The 23,846-nt window shown below is 39.8% G+C and overlaps 1 protein-coding gene across 3 annotated transcripts in view; it reads right to left on the reverse strand.

Moving 5' to 3' along the window:
• The window catches only part of PTK2 (protein tyrosine kinase 2), a 210,350-nt gene that overhangs the window by 182,090 nt on the left and 4,414 nt on the right, over positions 1–23,846 (reverse strand). For all 3 annotated transcript variants that reach the window (XM_061994893.1, XM_061994890.1, XM_061994891.1), the window contains exon 2: positions 12,865–12,923. The gene's annotated coding sequence lies outside the window, so the exon portion shown is untranslated. The remainder of the gene's footprint in view (positions 1–12,864; positions 12,924–23,846) is intronic.

Below are 23,846 nucleotides of genomic sequence, written 5' to 3' on the forward strand. Positions count from 1 at the left end.
ACTGAGGCTCAGCACGTTAGACAAACTTCCAACAAATGTACCACCATGAGGATAACTCCTATAACATAATCTGGTTGTTCCACATTTTACTAGGGACACAGACTACAGTGCTTCCAACTACTGTACTGTTTGGAAGCACATCATGCTGCAAAGTGCAATTCTGGGGGTGGTTTGGGGTTTTAAGTCAACAAAGCTTTCCAAAAATCTATGTCCCAAAGGAATATTGTTTCAAGAACCATCTACGTTGAATACATTATTTGTCAAAGAACAGAGCAGACATAGGGCAATGAGAATTAGCAAGGAGAGAAAATCATAAGCATACATAATTATTTTTAAGCCATAAAGACTCAGAGGCTACCTCAAGGTCTTAAATAGTAATTTAGGGGCAATAGAAATAAAGACAAGAAATCAGAAGGCAAACAAGTCATTACAGAACTATATAATACATATTCATCTAAACTGATTTAATTGACTTTTCTTGCTGTTTCATGACAGCAGTGCTTGTGTTAAGTCAGTTGTGTCCCCTCCCCAGGCAGATGCACCAATAGAGAGAGAAATCTTTTCTCCAGCTTCTCCTCTGCTTCTCTGTCCCTTTTTGTACAATCTTCCAGACAGAAGAGACAGAGGATGAATTAAGACAGCGAAAAAAGATGGCAAGCAAGGTAGGGAGAAACCACATGCAGAAACAGCAAAAGGAAAAAAACACACATACACCAGGACAAAGAAACCAAAAGACATGACTGATAAAAACTAGATTACGAAGAAAAAAAAAAGGGGGGGGGGGGGGGACAAGAATGCAGACAGAAGAATTTCAGTGCATAACATGAGACAGGCTTTCTTCTCCTAATTGGTTCTGTCATGTAGCCGTTGGAGAGCAACTCTCAAAAGACAGCGTTGTTCATGTAAAAGGAAAACCCCCAACACGGCTGTTCTCTGCAAGAACATGATCAAATGAGAGACCCAGTTTTCTTGACAGAACACAACATGCATGCAACTTCCATATTCTGTTTGCTGCAACCTCCAAACGTGGCCATTACATCAGCAAAAGGAGCAAGTCAAACAGTTTGTTTCTAATGCAGCAGCACATGCAGTCTAGTATATGTGACTAATAAATTCTCTTATCCATAAACCCACTCACAAATTTCAGCTTGGCATCATTAAGATTCTATCGGTCCTGAACTGCAATTTAAGACAGTATTTTTCACCTTAATTTGCTGCTTTTACTTAATCAATTTAATACACAGTAAAACATTAATTTGACAAAATGGAAAGCCTTCATTCTCTCTGCCTCTGGCATGAAATGGATTAAGACCACCAGAAATACTTGCAGAAAGATTTCAGATTCATTACATGTTAGGTGGCAGATAAACATTAGATATGCTATAAAGTCTACAGTCTGGAGACTCAATGCTGTGTCTAAGAGCTGTGAGTTTTTTCTGAACACTGTAATTGCCTTCCGAGCAGTTAACTCAAGTTGCACCTCCTACACAAGACATGACTGTGATTTTTCAAGTCAAATATTATTTCATACAGTACTAATACATAAAATACTAACAGACTCTGCAGACACCAGGGAGATATAACAGACATCAAAGCTAACTCTCAGTTTATATAAGCTTCACATCTCCTGTGTAGGCTCCTGGCTAAAGCCAGGCTGGATAAACGCATGGGTCAGATTAAAACGCATTCTAGGTCCAGGGCCTGTTATCTCATATGAGGTAACAGCTTACAACCCTACTGAAAATTTACCAAGATTTGATTTAAACTAGTTGGATTATCCACAGAAATATCAAAGTTGACAAAACTGCCATTTAAGAACACTTGGAGATCCACACAACTGTTTGAAGCTACAAGTTCACACATCACAACAGAGATATCTTGACAGTCCAGCCTGGCAACGCCAGAGCCAGAGGTACCCACCAGTCACAGGGCAAAACTGAAGCTGGTTCTCCAAGCAGCAGCTCTTGTCATCCCAGGGCCAAGGCTACAGCATGACAGCATTATTCAAACACTGAAGTAAACACTTCTGCCTTCAGGGCTGTCAAACCAATTCTCCTCACAAATAGTTAACAAGCCAATTTTAAGGGCAGCAGCAGTGAAAGGAATCCTGACAGAGTGCTGTTCACAAGACATGCTCATTACTGGCTTAGCTAAAAATCTTTAAGTCCCTCAGTAACTCTGACTCACCCTATATTGGTAAGTTTTAAGTACTACAGAGTATCACAGGTCTGTTCAAAATGGATTTTAAGTCCATCATGATTTTTGTATCTATACCTAGCTTCCTAGAAAAGTGATTTTTCCAATACAAAACGCACCTATGATTAAAAATACTGTCTGAAACTTACTACTTCTGCATTGGCAGAAATAAAGACAATTGTGATGTAGTCCTTCAAGAATAAACAGAAAAGGACCATAAAGATTCTATTTGCACATATGCCATAGAGCCCTGTGTAGGTTGGACTCTGAACAAACACTTTCTGCACAAAGATAAGAATTCCAGACCACAAAGAAGCATAAAGAAGAAATGTGTGCTTTTGCCTCAGCAACGAGCATTAGGAGGTGGTAAAATGTAAATCTTCTGTACCACAGTATACAGCAACAATAAAGCCTAAAGTAGTAAAAAAAAAGGAAGACTTAAGCTTTTAAAATTCTTCAGTGATATTGTAGTTAGCCCGCCATTCTGCATGACTGAGAACCACCATCAGTTCCCTACTTTTGTTATTTCAAACAAAGATAAGTTATTTGAAGATCATTCGCTAAAACACTTTTCCTTTTCTGACCATTAGAAAAGAAATGACAAAAAGAGAGCTATAGGGTTTTCTCTCCTCTTGAGCCAACTTGGCCAAAGTGAGATGCCACTGAAACACACAAGAATGGGAACAAAGAATTTAACTTGTCACAGTGATTATCTAGAAGAGAACTGACAGTTGTTTCACGCACTTCCAACCTCAGTAACATGAAGGTGAACACTTTTTCATTACACTATGGTCTGTTTCTCAGTTTGTTATGTATAAAGTGTGAGGTACCCCGACACACAGAGCCATTTAGAAGATGCTGTTACAATGCATTCTATCTCCCATAACGTACAAAACACACATGCAATGTTTATTTGAAATTAAAGTTACTCAAAATATTGAAACAGCATCGAATTCATCAAGATCTATTTTCCCTCATTTCCCCTCTGTCAGTTGCTGGTATACCTAACTCATCCTCAAAAAAATAGAGCATTCAAGTCCAAGCTTGAAGCACAAGTGAGAACAAAAAGGGCTTAAGCTTCAAATTAAAATTCTTATTCAAACTTCCAATCGTTATTACAAAGAGGCTCATCTTCAGTGCAAGCCGTTTCAAGATTTTAACAGGTTCAGAGCGCATGTGAACTTCAATTTGCCTGAAAATGTTGAAGTAATTCTGGCACAAAATCATCCAGCTACTGCACAAGGATGCCAGTATTTCAGGAACTTCTGAACAGATACATCTCCTGCTGATATGCAGAAAGAGATCAAATTAAACAACTGTAGTGTGGACTTATTCCAGTGTCAGCTCTGGTATTGTTCATATTTATTTTGTCATTCTGCAAATTAAGCATTTGTGACAGTACAAAGGGATTTCAGGCTGCATATGCTAACCATATGCCATAGAATTGGAGCTGAAATCATTTCTAACTTGTATTTGTCTGCTGCAGTCCCCACATAAGTAGAAATGTACAAGTTCTTAACAGGATACTGAAAGCTCAGAGCAAACAGAAGGAAACTCAAAGAACGAGTGAATTATTTCCAGCCTAAATGACAGAGATGTTAACCCTCCTGCCGCATGAATGCTATTTCGTTATGTCCATTTATCTTCCAGCTCCAAAACTGTCAAGCAGTGACAGAAGTCATCAGGCCAGAAAGAAAACTAGAGAGTGTGTCTCTACTTCTGTAGCTAAGAGAAAAAACACAGAAATCCTCCAGAAGAATTTGGGGTAAACTGGGCAACTCTGACCTCCAGAAAGCAGAGCAGTAACACTTCCTATCACTGTAGACTGGATTAAGTATGTTAGGGGCCTAAAGCACTCTCCAGTCAGGCTGGGATCAGCAAATCAGGAGAACGGTTTGGGTTGGAAGGGACCTTTGAAGATAACCCAAGTCCAACTTCCCTACCATGGGCAAGTATATCTTCAACTTTGATCAGGTTGTTCTTCTCTGGGCAACCTGTTCCTCTGTCTTATCCCCTCATTGCAAAAAACAATTCTTCTTTCATATCTCAGTTGGAAACCATTGTTCCTCATCCCATTATTACAGGCCCTGGTAGAAAGCCTCTCTCTGCCTTTCTCCTAAGCGCCCTTTAGGCACTTCAAGGCTGCAGTAAAGTCTCCAACAGAGCCTTCTCTTCTCCAGGCTGAACGATCCCAGTCTGTCTTCACAGCAAAGGTGTTTCAGCTCTCTGGCCATTTCCGTAGCTGCCTCTGGACTCACTCCAACAGGCCCATGCATCTGTCTTGTGCTGGGTTTCCCAGAGCTGGATGGAGCACTGCAGGTGAGGTCTTGTGAGCTGAGTGGAAAGGGAGAATCCTTCCCTCAACCTCCTGTCCACACCACTTTGTATGCAGTCCAGGACATAGTTGGCTTTCTGGTCTGCAAGTCCACCTTAAACAAATGCATAACCTTTTAGACCAGACATACAGGGATTTTTTTCCTCTCAGTGTAAATACATGTCTCCCTAAAATTCTCCACAGCTGGAAACTTCTATCTGGCACTGCTGTTCAACTACACAGCCCTAAGGCTTTCCTCTCCTGAGTGGTTTTTCTAAATCTAGAACTCTAGAAAAAGCTTAATTCCTCCTGCAATCTTATTTAGCCATATGAATCCCATTCTCTTAGTGGATTTTCTTCTAAGTTTTCAGATTTACTCTTACCTGAGCGTCTGTGAAGATCACTTCCCTTTTTACAGGGCAAAGGAAAACAGAAAGCAATGCCAGAAAGCTTCTGAATTTAAAAAGCAGATACATAGCGCCTAGCATCAAGCAAAAAGGAGGTGCAAGTTCACATCCTGTTTCCTTGGCTGGTTTTCAAAACCAAAAATTATTATGCAGAGTCTTCTATAGTAAATTATTCAGCATAATAAGAGTCCAACTCAAATGTATATGTAAGGTGATCTGTAAGAACAAACATTAAAAGGAAGGGGAATATAACCTTAATTGTTCTGCTTAAAGTAACTGTGAAGCAATATGGTTCAGGCTCCCAGGAATACTACTCCTAACAAAACAACACAAAAAGACTTCCAGAAACAGGAGAAAAGTTAAAACACAGAGTGTTACACCATGAGAAAAAGCCTACCATTCCTTTTGGACACTGTTCTTGTATTTAGAATAACAGAACAAGCTAAAAGGAAGAATTCCACAATCCCAGCTGCCTCAATCCCTTTGGACCTTAACATCTACTATGATTCTGCCAAATCTTTATCATCCTATCCTGAAAATTAAACCATGCAGATTGATCTTGAAAGAGGGTTATGACAATCACCTGCTTACAATACATACAAATATAACCTGGAATGCCAACCTCGGAGTCCTAGGGACAACCATGACTAAGTGCCCTTTTGCTTTCTACATTCTGAACACCATTTTACTAAAATAAGAAATGACCTTTTGGTTTTTTAATGGGAACCTTGCTTAGTAATTTAGAGATGCACCTTCCACAATACATCTGGGAGTGGATTGTGTTACAATATTCCTTCCCTGTGTTGTTAAAGGGCACCGTTTCAGTGGAACCTGGAACAACTATTAATAACTTCTGCTAGGTGATCAAGGCTCTCTCTTGGTACATAGCATTATATTCCATTTAATGGACTCATTTTTGGGTGCATTTACAGATTCTTATTGCCTCTCCTGTCCTCTTCATCCTCCTTAATAAGGAAATGCTGTCCAAACTGCAATTGTCCAGAATCTTGCCCAGGCAATTCAAGTTGCGTGGTTTACTACTTGCCACAGCAAAGTCAGTACTGATTCACACAGCTACCCAAAAGAAACAAAAGGAATCACAGGACTTCTGACAGTCATTTACTCCATACCTGAGACAACAGTATATGTGGAACATACATAATCAAAACTAAACCACTATTTCTGACAACTCCTCTTACTGTAAATGGATTTAATGACATTCAAGCACATGAAAACACAGCATTATTTGCACAACTTAATACTTTCAAAATGAATTGGTATCTAAAGAATTATGGCACATTAGGAAGATTTATGCAACTCCAGGTTCTAAAGCAATAACAGAAGCAACAAACTGAATTATCTACAAGGATCTAGATGTGAAGGGGAGAGTAGTGATTTTGCCAGGGCCAGGTTTTGGTAGTTGGGGAGCTACGGGGTGATTTCTTTAAACAAAGAGCTGCCAGAAGCTTCCCCTGTAGCTGACAGGGCTCATGCCAGTCAATTCTAAGATGGACTCACAACTGACCAAGGTCTGGCTAATTAGTGATGGAGGTAACTCCTCTATGATTAATGTAGTGGAGAAGAGGAAGAAGTTGTTGTGCAGATGCTGAACTGCAACAGCAATAGGGAATGCGAGAACATCTCTGCAGACACCAAGGTCAGTGGAGCAGGAGGGGACAGAAGTGCTCAGGCCTTACAGGAGAGATTCCCCTGTGCCCTGTGGTGCAGCCCATGGTGAGGCAGCTGTGCCCCTGCAGTCCATGGAGGCCACAGGGGAGCAGAGACACACTCATAGCCCGTGGAGGAGCCCACGCTGGAGTGGGTGGATGCCTGAAGGAGGCTGTGACTCTGTGGGAAGCTCATCCTGGAGCAAGGTCCTGGAAGGACCTGGGAGCCTGTGGGGAGAGAGGTGCCCAGGCCAGAGCAGGTTTGCTGTCAGGACTTGTGACCCTGTGAGGGACTCAGGCTGGAGCAGTCGGTACCTGAAGGACTGTTCTCCCCATGGTAACCCACATTGGGGCAGGGTGTGAGGAGCTGCCCTGTGGCAGCCCCATGCTGGAGCAATTCATGAGGAGCTGTAGCTCATGGGAAGGACCCACACTGGAGAAGTTGGTGAGGGACTGTGTCCCATGGGAGGGACCCCACAATGTAGCAGTGGGAAGTGTGAGGAGGCCTCTCCCTGAGAAGTAGCAGCAGCAAAGTCCATCTATGATGAACTGACAGCAATCCCCAACCCCTGTGCTGCCAGGTGAAGGAGAGAGAGTCCTGGGGAGAGGGTTGGGGGGAGGCATTTCAAGATTCAAGTTTTATTTCTCATTTCCCTGCTCTTTTCTGATTGTCAAACAGTAATCAATCCATTTCTCCCCAAGTCTGTTTTGACACTAATTGCTGAGTGATCTCCCTGTCCTTACCTCAACTCACAAACCTCTCATTGTAATTCTCTCTCTCCTGTCCAGTTTAGGAGGGGGAGTGATAGAATTACTTAGTGGGCTCCTGGCATCCAGTCAGGGCTAAACCACCACAGGGAGTCAGGTCCATTTGAAAAGATTCATTCTGGTTACTCACATATAACTGGTAACGTGTCCTACAAGTACGTGAGAAGGAAAGATGTTACATCAGAGGCTAACACTGTATTGCAGGGTTTTCCACCAGCTTTACACCTAGGTAAGAATAATCAACCTTGCATATATAAAGTGAGATTACCAACAAGACAATATTATCACAGAAAATCTCAAGGGTTTAGTGTATCAAAAGTAAACAAGAGCTATCAAGACTATTGGGTGAAGGGAAGAACAAATTAATTAAAAACTAATCTCAGGTTGGGACTTGTGAACACGGGGTGCCAAACATAACAGAGACAAGTAACATTTTCATTTCATACAATGCTGATGAAGGTTAAGGTAGAATATCAGGTGCTGTTTTGAGCATGACACAATATTTATAAGTTGTGAATTTCTTGGGGAGTGAAATTCCCTGCTTCTTAGACACTGCTTATTAAAATACATTTAGGAAGTGCACTCAGGACTGCTTCTCTTCAGAGGAAGTTCTCCATGAATGTCTGCCAGGAAATAACCCAGATCTTTCCTTTACTACAGCACACACAAACCAACCTTGGCAGCCCCTGGGCTGTCACTTGCTGGTCCTGCTGCCTATCAAGCTGGCCAGTATTTTTTCCACAGTATTTTATGACTTGTTAGTACACTTGTATCCACTAATTTTCTTCTTCTTCTAAGGACATTCATTGCAACCTGATCCATTACTAAAACTCAAGATACTACACCAGAATGTCCTAGTGCTTTTAGAAACTTTCCTAGGCCAGTGTTAAATCATCTTATGCATTCCCTGCAGCAAGTAACATGCAGTACAGACCTTAACCCATTAACCAAAATACAGGACCAAAGGACAATGGTGCATTACCAGGGAGCAAGTGAAGTGTTCTCATCGAAACAGAAGCTTCAGTGAACTTCACTGCAAATACAGCCCTGCATTCCCAAAAGCTCTAATTCTATTTTTAGAGAACTAATACATATATTAGTGGGATGAAAAAGAATAGCTGTAGTGAAACAGTTTTACCTTTTAGACCAGCAAAATGGGTTGTATCTACCTTCATTATGAATTTAAGAGTCTATCACCATAATAGCTAAAAGAATACCTATAGGCATACTTGACTTCATATACAAGGACTACTTTGGTCTCTTCTCCCATGCAACAGGACCAAAGGCAACAGCCTCAAGTTGCCCAGAGAAGGTTTATATTGCATCTTAAGAAAAACTATCTTAACCAAAAAGGTTATCAAGTCCTGCCACTGGCTGCCCAGGAAAGTGGTAGTCACTATCCCTGAAAGGATTTAAAATCCATGTAACTGTGGCACTGAGGGACACAGTTTAGTGGTGGACTTGCAATGCTGGGTTGATAGATGGAAAAGACCTTTCAGACTGAGTCCAACTCAAACAATTCTGTGACTCTTACCGATCTGAACACGTTAACAGGGTTACACAAAGTTCAACAGGTATGTACTTGCAGGGCTGGCATGAATAGAAAAAGATCAGTTGCCCCAAGACAATAGGAATGTAATCTGTTAAAAGGTACCAGCATTTCCAAACTGAAGCAATTCTGCAAAGTACAGGCCTTGATATATGGGGAAAAGCTTCATGGGTATTTAACAAGTCAATCACTCAGAATCTGCAATTTAAACAGTCTGGAAGATAGCAGCAGAATTGCATGGCTGTTCCTGGCATCATCAGAACACACTACTACAGGTCCATCCAATCATATTACAAAGCAGTACTATTCACAGAGTCAAACTTAAATTTCTGCTTTACAGTTTCCTACTCACATTTACCAGAAGAGTTAGCAGCCAAAACAAATCATTTGTTTTGATAATTTGTTCAAAATCAAATGAATTGTTTTGGTACACAGAAGACCTTTGGCACATCCAGAAAGAATAAAACACTACTTTATTCTACCTCAATAACACATTCCAAGATCATCCAGACAGGCTGAGGTTTTATTAAACTCCATTGAGGGATGAGACAATTAAAAAGATTATCACAAGCACTAAAATTTATTCCCCCCAGCCCACTTCTAAGTAAAAAACAACAGTTATTGTGAGGACAGGCTGAGCATTAACAGCTATGCTGAGCAGAGTTCAGAAAGGCTTTAGGCATGGTTTGTGTTTGTTAGAATTTGAATTCCTTGCTTTCAAAACTCTAGTGATGCCTGCCAACAGACAGAGCCCAGAGCCCTCCACAGCGAGGACTGAGCCAGAGAGAAGAGCATGTTCTGCACTGAAGCGCTGGTGAACTTGCACACACTTGTGAAATCAGCCAGCTTGGAAGAAGTTGTAGTTTACTATAACCTTGGTGGAAAAGTAAATATTTCTCCAATGTCCAGAATGATAAACCAGACAGCAAGTCCAGCAAAATTCCACTTTCAGAAGCCAGGAGGAGCTGTAAGCACATAGGTGTTAGTGCCAAGAAGTAATATATGCTAATTATCCTGTTACTTGAGAACAAAGTGGTTACTCTTTGCAGTTCTAAATGCAAAGTGAAATCTTTTGAAATGTATTTTGTATTAAGAATGGAAAAGCTTTGAATGTATTAAAACAAGATTACAAGCACTAACATCCAAAAGACACAGAAATGAAATCGTGGATCTTTAAAGAACTCATTAGGGAAACATTTCTTACAGGAAAAGATAAAAGGAACATTAATTTATGGATCTGCCATAGTGTTTTAAAACTAGTTCTATGCTGACTACAACAAGGCTACTTTAATTGCCATGAAAATAAAACTGTAAAGTTGGAAAGCATCTGATGGCACTTGCAGTAGGGATACAATCACATCTTTTGGAAGCTCCAGCTTAGGTGTAAATGCCAGCACCACCTAGTCTGAACAGCTATCCAACACGTTTAAACACACACACATACAATAAATACCCATATGCTTCTACCTACAGAATCCCTGCACCAAGTCAGTGCTTAAAGACTGGCCTGAGGAGTATGTCAGAATTATAAAACTGAGCAGAACTCTCATAATCCCTCCCTATTGATACCTGTCTTCTGCATTCACTAACAGATAATCAAAGTAAACAATTAGCACCGGGAAGAAGATAAAGAATATTTTATAAGCTGAAGCAACTGTCATTTATGCATTATGGGTTTCTAGATGATGTTAGCAGAGTCATTTTGTCAATTTTTCTACAATCATCATGCTTTTCTCCTTCATGGACACATGCCTTGACACCCGTATTTAACCCCTAGAACTGCCAAGTACTTTCGGGTGCCGCTCAAACCAGTGAGATGTGCTGAGTGCAAATTTTAAGTGTCACAATAGGAAATAGAAGAGTATGTCCAAGCAAGGACCTAAAGTTAAAACCTTTGAGCTCAAGTTCTGGGATTCCATCCAATACAGATATTAATACCACAATCAGATGGAACATGTAAAGCCAGCACTACCATAGCAAACCTGACAGGAAAATTCAAGCCCTTCTCTTACCAGATGGATGAGTTCAGTGAATGGACAAGTATATTTTTGGTACCAAACAAGGGAACAAACTATGTGATTACATCATGAAAAGCCTATCATGATGCACATAAGAGCTTAAGTTTTTGCAATATGAACACAAGACTTTGAAGAACAGTTTATAAAGCAGTTGGGTAAGCAAGAGAATCAGTACATTTTCCTGTCATTTCCACTGGAATTGTCATTCTGGTATTTGCACATATAATACCAATTTCACAGAGTAGCACTAATCTCTTCCTCCTACCAAATTCCCAGCCAGAAGAAATACACATACTTCAATGTAAGCCTGACAAGTCAGAACCATTTAAAATCTTTCACTGTTTTTTGCCACCATATCTCCCAGCCTTGTTATTCACAGGGCCAATTTTCACAAGCTTGTCTTTCCATAAAGCCTTATCTAGGAAGGTAGTCCAAAATATTTACCTAACAAACTAATAAATACCTAGTCATCATGGTTTTGCCAGGATATGACTCACTTTAGCCTTCTACAAACCATGTATTACAAAGAACAAATGGCTTCAGTTCACAAAACACACAAGTGTGCTTTTCTGCTTATGACATCACGACAGTCATAGCTGTTCCTTTTAAAAGGTCAAGCAAAATGAAGTATAAAAACACCCTGAAATCATAGGCCTGATTTATAGACCTTTATAGATAATAAAGTGAAGGGGAGGGCAGGCTGCTTCAGCCCCACTTGTTTTCTGCACTGTTTTCCATGCTCAGAAGATATTTTTTCTAATGACTGTGTTTCCATCTAAGTCATACTTCAGAATTATGGTGACAGAAGGCAACAAGTTGTAGTATGAATTGATAAAAATATCAGCACTGGTGCTTTTTGTTCAGATTTAAGTGCTTTGGGGTTTTTTTCCAGTGACAAAACTGAAGACTGCTATTTTTTTTAATCACCCAACTTATTCCTTGGAGTAGTGAAAGTGGATGGAATTCCTTGGAAAAAATAATTACATAATACAAACATCATCCCATAGCAGAAAAGGGAAGGGAGAAATTAGAAAGGAGAAGCAAATAGTCACCATAAACTTGAAAGTTAAAGTTTAAGAACGACTGACATGTAGACCACTCATGAAGAAAAAAAAGCTACCAAAGAATAAAGACATCTACCCTTGAAAAATTAGCCAAGAGATACTGAGTGATCTGCTGTTTCCTGAAGGTGAAAATATGGAGAGACCATGCTCTAAAGTAAAACTTCAAGGTCACAGGCTGAAGTTCCATTAGAGGCCTAGCCCATATGAAACGACAGCAGCCCTATCTCCTTTGTTCCCAAATGTATTACAGCCCAGGCAAGGACAATATTAATGTTACCTAAACCAGGTGATCTAACAAGTTCTTGTAGCCACACTCAAATATTCCAGACATCCATATATGTCAGTAGCAATAAAAACAGAAGTCAGAAATACCAAGTATATAGAGGAATAAAACTGAATTTGCAAGCACCATCATTCACCCTGGGAGAAGGGAGGGGGTCACAAGGAATCAGAAAGTAGGAGACAATCGTGGCTACTCAACTTCTCCTGCTTATAGCTCAGCTACTTAAGATTAGGCCAAGTGGCCCTACAAGGAAGATTTTGCTTAACACAAATTTTTATGTACTACAGAAAAGCAGAATGTGAGAACTATCATGAACATTTTGCTGAAACAATTCCTCCTATGCAGGACTTGTTGCCCAAGTCTTTAACCCTCAGGTTGAATGGAAAGGCTATCAATGGGATGTCAGGGAAAGTTCAGTTCCAGAGGGCTCAGGGAAAACACAAACCAATATAATCAGTTTTTAAAACATACCAGTTAAAAAAACCCTGTATTTCCATCAGTAATTACATGGGAAATGTCAACAAAAACCCTTAACTTTAACATTTTTACCCAGACTGAAACCTTCTGTGAAAATGAAATCATTAGCTGTTCCACATACCTTAAGTAGACTTTCCAGCTCTCAGCAGCAGGTGCTCAATACAGGATGAAACATGAAATCTGAAATGAACATTCAGAATTGATTAGGATATTTTTCTTGACCTAATGTCAAAGTAGTCAAACATACAACAACCTAAAAGGCAAGTCATTGATATTCTTATTACAAACACAAGGTAACCTTCCAAAGGAATGACCTCAGTACATATCCTGCTTTACAAGTGCAGATCATTTAGCTGGAAGTCCTTATGAAAAAGAGCCACAAACAAACCAAAAGCAAAAACCACAAAAGGAGTTTGTGGAAGCAGAAGCCGGAGGCTTATATTTGAACTCAAAATAGACACCTTACACAGCAAGATGCCAGAAATCCTGTAGGTCCCATGAAATGAAACCAAAAATATCACAAGTTGTATGGGTTTGACATTTTGAAGAAGGACAACAGTTCAAGGATTCTGAAGTGAGCTTTTAATACAGCTAACAGACAAGTAATGGCAACAACCATTGAGTATTGAAAACCCTGATGAGTGATTCAAATGGTTCGGTTAGCAGCATCCAGATCTAGAATTAGAAAGAGAGCTTCCCTGGAGAAAAAAAAAAGTGTGTGGGAGGAACTAGTGAAAAGCATTTATTTCCTCAGGCTATGTTCATCACAGGACAGTCAAACCAGTTTTCAGCTGCAGTAGCAAATACATACAGATACAGCTCAACACACACATGTAATGCACTGTCCAGAAAGAGCTGTGAGGTTTTCTTTTTTCCTTAAAAGAAATGATCAATTTGAAACAATTCCAGAGTTGAGTAACCTACAGAGTTCTGATTGTTACGTTGCTAGTTGTTTTGGTTTTTGCCTCTCAAACAAATATATACCCTAAGGACAAAGGCAGTACCAGAGAAAAGCCTAACTTTGCATATTAAGCACTTAAAAATCAATTTTTGACAACTGTTTCTTTATTCAGCTTTGCTACTTAATTTTTTTTCCCCACACACAGAAAGGGCACTGAAAGATTTGCACAAGAGAGTTTGAAGATGGTGAAGTAACACAAAAAAGGTTTTAAAAAGAAAAAAATCTCTACATGCTTGAAGTGTTTTTCTAAGCTGAAAAGAAAACCCAAATATTTCAATTTCTACATGAAAGCCATAGAAAGGGCCACCTTCACCCGAAACACACATTCATACCCCTGCAGAAAACGCCACCAAGAATCTGAACGGCTTTTATGGTGGCACAGAAGAGGAACGATACTGCCTCAAAACACTAATTTTAAAGCTAGCACAGAATCTGTTAAGTCAGCCAGCTGTCCCATTATCTCTACCAGACTGAGTGGCAAAAACAGCAGCTTTCCCCTGAATCATGTCTGCTCTGAATATTTTTACAGAATTAGTCATGATTTGGGGCAATTTGTGAAAGCACCAACGATTAACAGAGTGGGAATGACATCATGAGAAGTCCTTTATGAAAAGGGAAATCACACAGGATGGAGTGATTGAATCTTCATCTTCAGATTGAGAAACCCATGCAGTTATTTCAAGTAGTTTTCTGATACAGCAACAGTTACTTTTAATTTCCAAGGACAATGGCAATGACCTTTCACCACCCTGGGCTGTCACATCAATAGTACCTTTAAAGCATTTCTTAAAGCAATTGTGTAGTAGCACAGAACTTGCATGCACCATCAAAAACACACCAAACATAAATACTAGAACAATATTGTTTTAATTGCTTCAGCATCAATAATGCAAATACTCACAAGCATGTCAGATTTTCCACACAAGTTATCCCACCGATTTTCAATAGAACCATCCATGTGTGTAAAATTCAGTGTACAAACGCACGCTACTGTGATTTGATGTTGGATGGCAACCCTAGAGCACAGCTAAATGGCCTCTCTTTTGGTCATTAGCTGCTAAAAGTAATGCAGAGACAAGTCAAACACAGGACCATTTCATCTCCCTTTTCCAGGGATATGTTCACAAGGGTTGTTTTTGCAGGTTACTTATTTACTTCATTCATCAGTTAATTACAAAGCAATATGTTTTAATAATAGGGATAAACACTGAAAGCTTCTAAAGTGGTCAAAAGGAGATTAAATATAAGTAGTAGTTTGGGTTAAGCAGAGTATTGTGCTTTTATTTCAGATTTCTCAAAAACAACCCAACCTTACATCTCTTACACAGTGGTTTAAAGTAAACAAAAAAAAAACCACACACAAACACATACACTGGGGAAAGAAAAGGAATTTTTCATAGCTTATGAAATTTTTCTTTCCAAGGAGGGAAAGGTTTTCAGTAAACTGCCAATATTTAAATGTGAAGTTTTACTTTTTTTTGGTACTGGAAAACTATTCATCTTTGGACTCTTGACAACTGGCTGCAAGTCCCTCATTAAGTCCAGGTTCATGTGTTTCTTCAGTTTTGGGGTCTTTTTTACTCACTTATCTATCACTCTGTCTTCCCTCATTTTCCTCTTAAAAATCAGGCATAATCCTACCTGGTTTTTAATTAAAAGATAGAGCATGTTACTTGTAGATCTAAACCTCCATATACAGTCTGAAAGGTTAAATTTTGTCTTGTAGTGTAACTCTATTCCCTCTCAAGGTTGACTTCTTCACCAAGCATACTACTGAAGACATAAGCCAACATTTCTACCCTTTTAAGTATTTAATGTGATCAGATCTGGTCTGCAATGTTGCCTCTTTGGCACTACAGTAAGTCAGATTGGGAAACTCCACAAAAAGATCACAGTAGATGGGAAAGACTTCAAGAGTTTTGCCAAGCAGCAACAAATTCTGGACACAAGAGCTTCTTAAGCAGAGACAAAACATAATTATAGCTAGTTACCTTCAAGGTTATTGTTCAAGATAGTGATACATCCACATTTTTAAATGCTCCCCTGTATCTTATGTAAACAACTGTGTGTATATACAGCTCCTCTATATGTCAAGCAATGAAAGTAATGGACCTGACTGGAGCACTTTCAGTAGTAGCACTAGAAAGAAACCTATGCTGCAGAATACTACACCACAGCCCTGAGTACAGGCTGCTAACAGCCTGTGGCCTTCAGCAGAAGTCCCAGAACAGTCCAGGCACTTAACTGAATCAACAAAACACCACTATTTGGACAAACACAATGATAAAAAGATTGAGTAGCCCTGAAACCCTTAGTGTTAGCGGATAATTGGCATACAAGCACTAAACTTGATTTTAATGCTGCTTAGTAGTGTGGACACTGGAATAAGAGAGTCTATAAAGCAGGATCTGGAACAGACTCAGACTCAAACATAGATCCTAAGCACATCACCGCAAAACACAGCCATATGGCCACCATCAGCCTCACCACCAGTATTTCTACAGAAACTTCTAAGCAGACTGCTAGAACTTCATTGGGAGAAGAGAGCAAACTTCAGTAAAATCCCAGTTCTGTATCACAGTAAAACAAAAGAAAAATAAAGGAGTTAGTATTTACTGCCACCAACTACTCACAAGAGCCACTGCACTAAATTAGCTATAAAGACAAAATTTAACAGAGAACACAAGTCAAACACAACACTTGAAACTGCTGTAACACACGCTCAGTACAAAAAAGCGATCGTATTTCAAGTGACAGCTGTGCATTAAATACACCATATGCATATAGAGTTTGAAGCATAGACAAAGTGAAATGAGGAGAGAAAAACCACTGTGCCTTTCTCAAGACTCACCACTTTCATCTTGCCTTTCCAAAACTCAACTCAGCAACTCACAAGGCCTTGCCTGGTTTTACTCATTTGATGAACTTGAAAAGTAAGGTATTAAAGCACATGTGCTTTATGTACGTTTATTTTCACAACTTGCTGCATTCCTCACCCTTCCCGTAATTCCACTCTCTGATCTCTTGCTTGGTATAATATGACCACTGTTCCTACTCCCATTCGAGAATATTATAGTTCAAGATCCATTTCAACAGAAGTAACAAAGACTTTTGAAAGAAAGAACTTCAATGCAGTCCCCATTTCCCTTCAAAAAGCTGCATCAATACATTGTAGAACTCAAAAACATGTTTCCCAGGAAGGGAAGCTCCTGGGTTCACTACTCTTTGCAGATTATGAAACAGTTTAAAGGTTTTGTTTGCCTTTAAAAGAAGAAAAAGCTGATTCAGTTGTAAAATGAAACCAGTGATACACACCCGTCTTTAAGAATTCCCTCTCCTCTTTTGATGAAAGGAGAGCAAGGCATTAAACTAACGGTGAAAGCACAGAAACAGCATGAGACAAGCGGTCTTGCCATCACACAAAGAAACTCTCTCCCTTCTACTAAGCCTGAATAACTGGGGACTCGTAGTCTATGACACAACTGAACTTTCACTTCATTTAAATCCCATCTGAGAATTAACTGTGTGTGTCACACACCATCTTCTTCAAAAGGTGCCTAGCCTTCTAAAGAAATCCACTTGGTGGTTTATTAATTTCACGTAGGGAACAAATTTCCATCAACAAGGGAATGAAATCTAGAATACTAAAGCTCAGTTTCTTATAGAAATGAATTATTGACACAAACTCTAGACAGCAGATGGAACAGAAGTTACTCTGCTATATCCCGCTCCTTTTGACTCCCTTCTTTGACTAAGTTTTACAACAGCTCTATGTTATTTTCATTTCTCTCCACAACCTGAGAAATACAAGTAATCCACTCAGTCTAATACTCACAAAGCATTCAAGAAGAGACACAAGAAGAGACACATTCAAGAATAATTCCCACAAGAGAAGCACATCACGTTCTTTCTTCTTCTCTGTTTCTTTTATAAACTTCAACCTTAAACTGTATCATCAAAACAGATGGGCAAAATAAAAGGAATATTACTCACTTCTGGAAATGAACTGACTTTTTCCTAACAATTCAAATGTCCAAAACAATTTATATACATGTGCACTAAAGTATTAAACAGAATTTAATTTAAATGACCAGAAAGAGGCTTCTCCTTGCCTCCCTCACCACATAAGAAGTTTTTAAAATGACTATTAGTTCCCCAGACCATAGCAAACAGCTCACAAAAGTTTACACACATTGCACAGATGTATCTTCTTAGCTTTACCTGTTACCTCAAAGGCTCTGTGAAAACTCAAATGTAAAAGTATTAATTTCAGTAGCTTCTGACTCTGAATTTTAACGTAGTGTTTAAAAAGCTATCAATGAGTTTATCCTTTACTTTCACAAGGAATACCTCAAACGCAGGGTGCATCATTGATACACTTCAAGCAGAAGCTGCGCTGAGTACACAGCCATGCATATCACATTGTCTCCATCCATATTTTCACTAAAGATTACATAATCCTGTTTCCCAATCTCAGTAGTGACTTACTCCTTCCATGACAAAATTCTGAGAAATGTTTTCACTTGCTTTAGAACAGATTAGTTACAATTAAGAGGAAGTCTATTGGTAAAGCATCAAAACACAATCATATGATAATATGAAAGAAGAAAACACAGGCACGAAAAGAAACTCTTAATTCACCAGAAGTTCCCATTATTCTGAAAGCACAGCCCAGTTTATCAATACATAATAAAATACAGTCATTAATTTCAGGAAAATACCAAATGGAATAAAGAGTCATCCTCTAAGGTCACTTTATTAACTTGCTTGCATAGTTTAGGAGTTTTGCATGTTTTCTTCAATTAAATGTGCAAGAGTATGCCAAAATGTCAACTAAGCTAATGCTTCAGGTACCAGTAACCAGTCTATAATTCTGTTTTTCAAGATGTATCTAGGGAATATCTGCATCCATAGAAGCATATGACAGTTTCCTTTACTGAAAGAATCTTCTCTGTGACCTTTACAGCTGTAACTGAGAACAGCATTCCACAAAGAAAATACAAGATGCTTTGCCTGCAATAGATTTACATCAAAGCTGCACAGGCCTCAGCAACAGTTAACAAGATAACAGAGAAGACTTGCTTACAAGAGCTCAGAGAAGACTATCAGTTGCTGAGGCTACTATCAGCTACCTTCTGACCATTGGCATAAACCTAAAAATAACAACTCCTCCTTCTTTTCCTGTTAGCATTACCAAAATCAGGGCTAGATAGGACTCAAGGTGTCATCTCATCAATCTGCCATTCCTGGGCTTGTGATAAACAGCATCTCCTTTCTGACATGTCTAATTTGTTCTTACAGACTGTTAGTGAAAAGTTTCCCCTCTCTAAACTATTCCAATGGTTTTTCTTCCACCCCAAGAAAGTCACCCAAGTCTTGAGTCATATTGAAGTCAATAATTTCTTGGTTTAGCCCCTCAATAAGATTTTCTCTTCATCCCTGTGTCAGCCTAATGCATGGAAATAACTCTTTATCTCCTTGTAGATTTAACACTTTAATGTGTTCAGTACTTGTGTAACATGACACACACGTTCTCCAGGTATATTTTGCTACTGAAATCACCCAAAAGAGAGGAAAATCCCTTTCACCCAAAATAGAGCACAGCATTCTAACTAAATCCTACCAAGACTGAATTCAGTAGAATTACTCCAAGTATCTACTCCCTTGCTACACCACAGCAGAGCATTTCTACTTCTGCACCAGCATAGTTTAATCACAAACTGAGCACCAATCAATCAATGATCTGCACATCCCAGCTTGCTCAGCTCTTGTAGAATTTGACAGTTTAGTTTTGAGTAGATATTTGAAAGACAAAATCCAAAATGCACTAAACACAGAGCAGGAAGAGAGTCTGCAGAGTTGAGGCTTTGTGATTTATACAAACTACAGTGAAAATGACAAGATAATTAATAAAGCAGCTGGAATATAGAAGCCTCTAGGATACAGTGCTTAAGTCTGAAATAGCAAATGAGACCCAATAAAAATTCAGAATCACTTCTTTAGTCTTTAATTAATGGCATTCCCATAATGGTGCCGTTAACACCAGAGGAAGAAGAGAAACTGCAATTTGCAACATTTGCAAAGAGCTTCCCTGCAAGCCAGAGACCCTTATGTGTAAAGGTTTCCTGGGTGAAGGCTGGCAATGGAAAACTAGTTAAAAATGTAATAAAATTAAACAGTCTTCAAAGCAATTAAAATTTAGAGATTAAATTTAGAATTTAGAGATTAAAACCCTCTCAACTTGTGGCTCATCTCTTGCTATGTGGATTTTTATATACTTAGTATCAACCAGTTTTTTTTCATCTTCACTCAAAGTAAAATGCAAGTGTTTTATTTAGTAAATGCAATTCTGAGTCAGGCATCACAAAAGGTTAACAAGTACACTGACAAATGTCAACTAACTGCAATGGCCAGGCCAAAGTTCACCACAAGCAGTAAGACAGCACCTTAAAAGAGTAACTTTGATCCAGCATCATGGTTTCTACTTTTCCCTCACGAAGGGTACTGCAAACCCCTCTACAGAAAGCACTGCAGAACTGCCACATGTTTAAGTGCCAGCACACAAGACCTGAGCAAACCACTGTCCTCATTTGAAAAGGGAATAAAGTACAGCACAGCAGTTAAACCAGCACAGCCATCAAAAGGAAAACATAAGCCACAGAAGAGGTAGAAATAAAATTCTTGCCTACTTCCAATGCTGTGGTCACATCAGTGTTTCCTATTCTCTTTCCACCATTGGTTAACAACAGTGGTATCAGGCACCAGTGGTTCGAGGCACTGGCAAAAATACAAGAATCATAGAATATCTCCATCGGGTTGTGCAACTTGCTGGAGGAAAAGGGAAAGAAAGGGAGATAAGGTCCAATACAAAATTCAAGCAGCATGAAGTTTGACACTTTACAAAGAGTTAGTTCCAACAAATCAACTATGAAGGTACTTGCTACACAGGTTACTTCAGTGTGCTACAGCCTAGGCTGCAAAAATCAATCACAAAACAGTATCTCTGCCTTTAAACACCTTCCACTACAGAAGAGCATCAGTAAAGAGGCAAAGGAGATGAAGGAGGAGACTGCTAAATCCCGGGGTGTAAACTGGCATAAAAGAACCACAAGAGCATTCAGACACCGGGCAAAAGGAATTTCCGCTTGAAGAAAAGTGTATTAGAAATAGCAGGAAAAAACCTGGTAACCAGCTTGGTTAATTAACTAAAAATAAAAAGGAACTGCACTCTTTCAAACACTAACTTTATTTTTATCCTTTCCCTATTAACCTTTAATTGAAGGGAACAGGCAATAAGAATTCCAGTATTCTAAACCAGAACATAGGCAATTTTTTCCCTCGAAGTACAGAAAGATTAGAACTGCCTAGTCTAAAAAAAAAAAAAAGAGTATAAAGAACAGACACCTGTGTGAAAATAAGAAAACAGCAGTAGATTTTATGCTTTCACACTATCTTGCATAGAAAACAACTTAAGAGATGGCCCAAAATGGGTAGGAGAAAACTCTCTTTTCAAAATTACAGAATTTCTGAGTGTCAATTCTACAGGACACAGAGTGTACCCTCAGCAAGTTCCCTGATGGCACCAAACTGGGAGCACTGGCTGATTCCCCAGAGGCTGAGCTGCCATTCAGCGGGATCTCAACCGGATTGAGAATTGGGCACAGAGGAACCTCATGAGGGTCAACAAGGACAAGTGCAGAGTCCTGCAGCTGGGAAGGAACAACCCCATGTACCAGGACAGGCTGAGGGTTGAACTGCTGGAGAGCAGCTCTGCAGAGACACACCTGGGAGTGCTGGTTGATAATAAACTGACCATGAGCCAGCAATGTGCCCTCGTGGCCAAGAAGGCCAATGGCATCCTGGGATGCATCAAGAAGAGTGTGGCCAGCAGGTCAAGGGAGGTTCTGCTCCTCCTCTACTCTGCCCTGGTGAGGCCTCATCTGGAGTCCTGTGTCCAGTTCTGGGTTCCTCAGCTCAAGAGGGACAGGGAAGTGCTGGAGAGAGTCCAGCGCAGGGCCACCAAGATGATCAGGGGACTGGAACATCTTTCATATGAAGAAAGGCTGCAGGAACTGGGGCTGTTTAGTCTGGAGAAGAGGAGACTGAGGGGAGATCTTATTAACATTTATAAATATCTAAAGGGTGGGTGTCAGGAGGTTGGGGCAGCACTTTTTTCTATAGTAGCTAGCAACAGGATGAGGGGTGATGGGATGAGGCTGGAACACAAAAGGTTCCATTTAAATATAAGAAAAACCTATTTCACTGTTTCAGTGAGGGAGCCCTGGCACAGGCTGCCCAAAGGGGTTGTGGAGGCTCCTTCCTTGGAGGTCTTCAAGACCCACCTGGACATGTTCCTATGCGACCTGATCTAGGTGACCCTGCTTCTGCAGGGGGGTTGGACTAGATGATTTCTAAAGGTCCCTTCCAACCCCTACCATTCTATGTCTATGACACTACTGGGGACAAATTTGCCTCATCATTCACATTGAACATAAAAATCTACAACTGACAGGACGAAACATGTTGACTGATATGAAACTCCACCATTGGGTATAGCTCAGACACTAGGATTTATAAGTCTCTTGCAAATAACCCCAGAGCATTAATCTGAAAAGTAATGCTAGGAAATTAGGTATCAAATGTTGACAAGACCAGAGAGCTTACTGGCTATTGTACTTCCCCTGATTGGATCAGTAAACACTCCTTGCAGTTAAAAAAGGCCTGGGAGAAAAAGGTAGGTACCTGCTTGAAAAGGTGTGTTTCGATCTGCAAAATACATCACTCAGCTCATTCTAGGCTTCTGTTAAACTAGAACTCTGCTACTGCCTCACAATCTGATTATTTGCTACCCTTGCTAGCAGCAAGAAAAAACGGAAAGTAGCAGCTCTTCCTTCCCATAATAAAAATAAATAAATCAGTTGCTGCTTTGAATCCTTCCCCAGAACTTCAACTCGACTAGAGGAAAAATTACCTCTGCCTTCCAGAGATCCTTTACAGCCTCAGCTGGTCTGCTCCCTCTCCCCTCCCCCAAAATGAACTAAAACAAAAGCAGGAATTGCACGTTTTCACGTGTGGGTAAACAATGAGAAACCCCAAGTATGGCAGCAGGAAGCAGGAGTAGTTAGCAGTAGTTAGCAGTCAGTAAAGCCCTCTGACCTCTTTCTTACCGTCAAGAACAGCTTTGGCTACAGCACTACAACTTCTGCAAAGGCAAGGAGTACTGCCTCATTTAAGAACTCTTGACACATACACTGTCTCAATGCTTCTAAATTTATTAGTTCAGCGACGTACCTAAAATGATAGCACCACGAAAGAATTTGTAATCTCACATCACTGTCTCCAGGACAACTGATGCACACGTTATATACTTCTAGTCAAAAGGAAGGAAATTAGTCCAAGGTCTTAAAAGGAGTTAAATTACAGTTCCATGGACAGGGAAAGGGTCAAGATTAAGATTAAGGATTAAGCTCTAAAGCGACCTATATTACACTCTCATGAAATTGGAATCCTGCAGCAAAATGAACATGAATTGAGTGCTTGTCAGTTCCCCTTCCCCAGCAAAGAAAAAATACTCCAATGCAAGAGGAAGCTAGAAAAAAAATAAGTAGTTTTTGTTATCTGCCCTTTCTGTACTGAATATGATAAAAAAGAGGCAGAGGATCAATGCAGAGTGGTGGGGAGTGGGAAAAAACTCTTTAAGTCATTAGGGACAAAAGAAATCCAACACAAGACATGTAGCTTAGAAGAAAATTTAGCTGTATCCACAACTAACACTGTCAGAAGCAAATCATCAGATGCTCCCTTAAAACCTGTTGCGTTCAGCATTTGTCACTTACCACTTTCATTCCAATTTTTACTCAATAAAAATTGTATTCAAGTCTTCTAAATCCGATTTTGGAAACCATTCTCCAATTTCTTCATCTACAAACCCCCAGCAATCTGCATCTCTGGATTCAAGTATTGTCAGAGCCAGAGAGCATTCAGTTTCTGCGGTTCTCCTGTCGTGTCTGAAATGATTTCTTCCATCTACATGATTCCCTGTGTCAACTCCCTCTGATAACACAGCCCTCTGACCTGACTTTCAAATCACTCCCTTGCAAATTTTAGTAGTTCATACACCTCTCAACTGCCTCATGTCTGCT

This window comes from Colius striatus, chromosome 4, assembly GCF_028858725.1.
Source record: "Colius striatus isolate bColStr4 chromosome 4, bColStr4.1.hap1, whole genome shotgun sequence".
Taxonomy (NCBI): domain Eukaryota; kingdom Metazoa; phylum Chordata; class Aves; order Coliiformes; family Coliidae; genus Colius; species Colius striatus.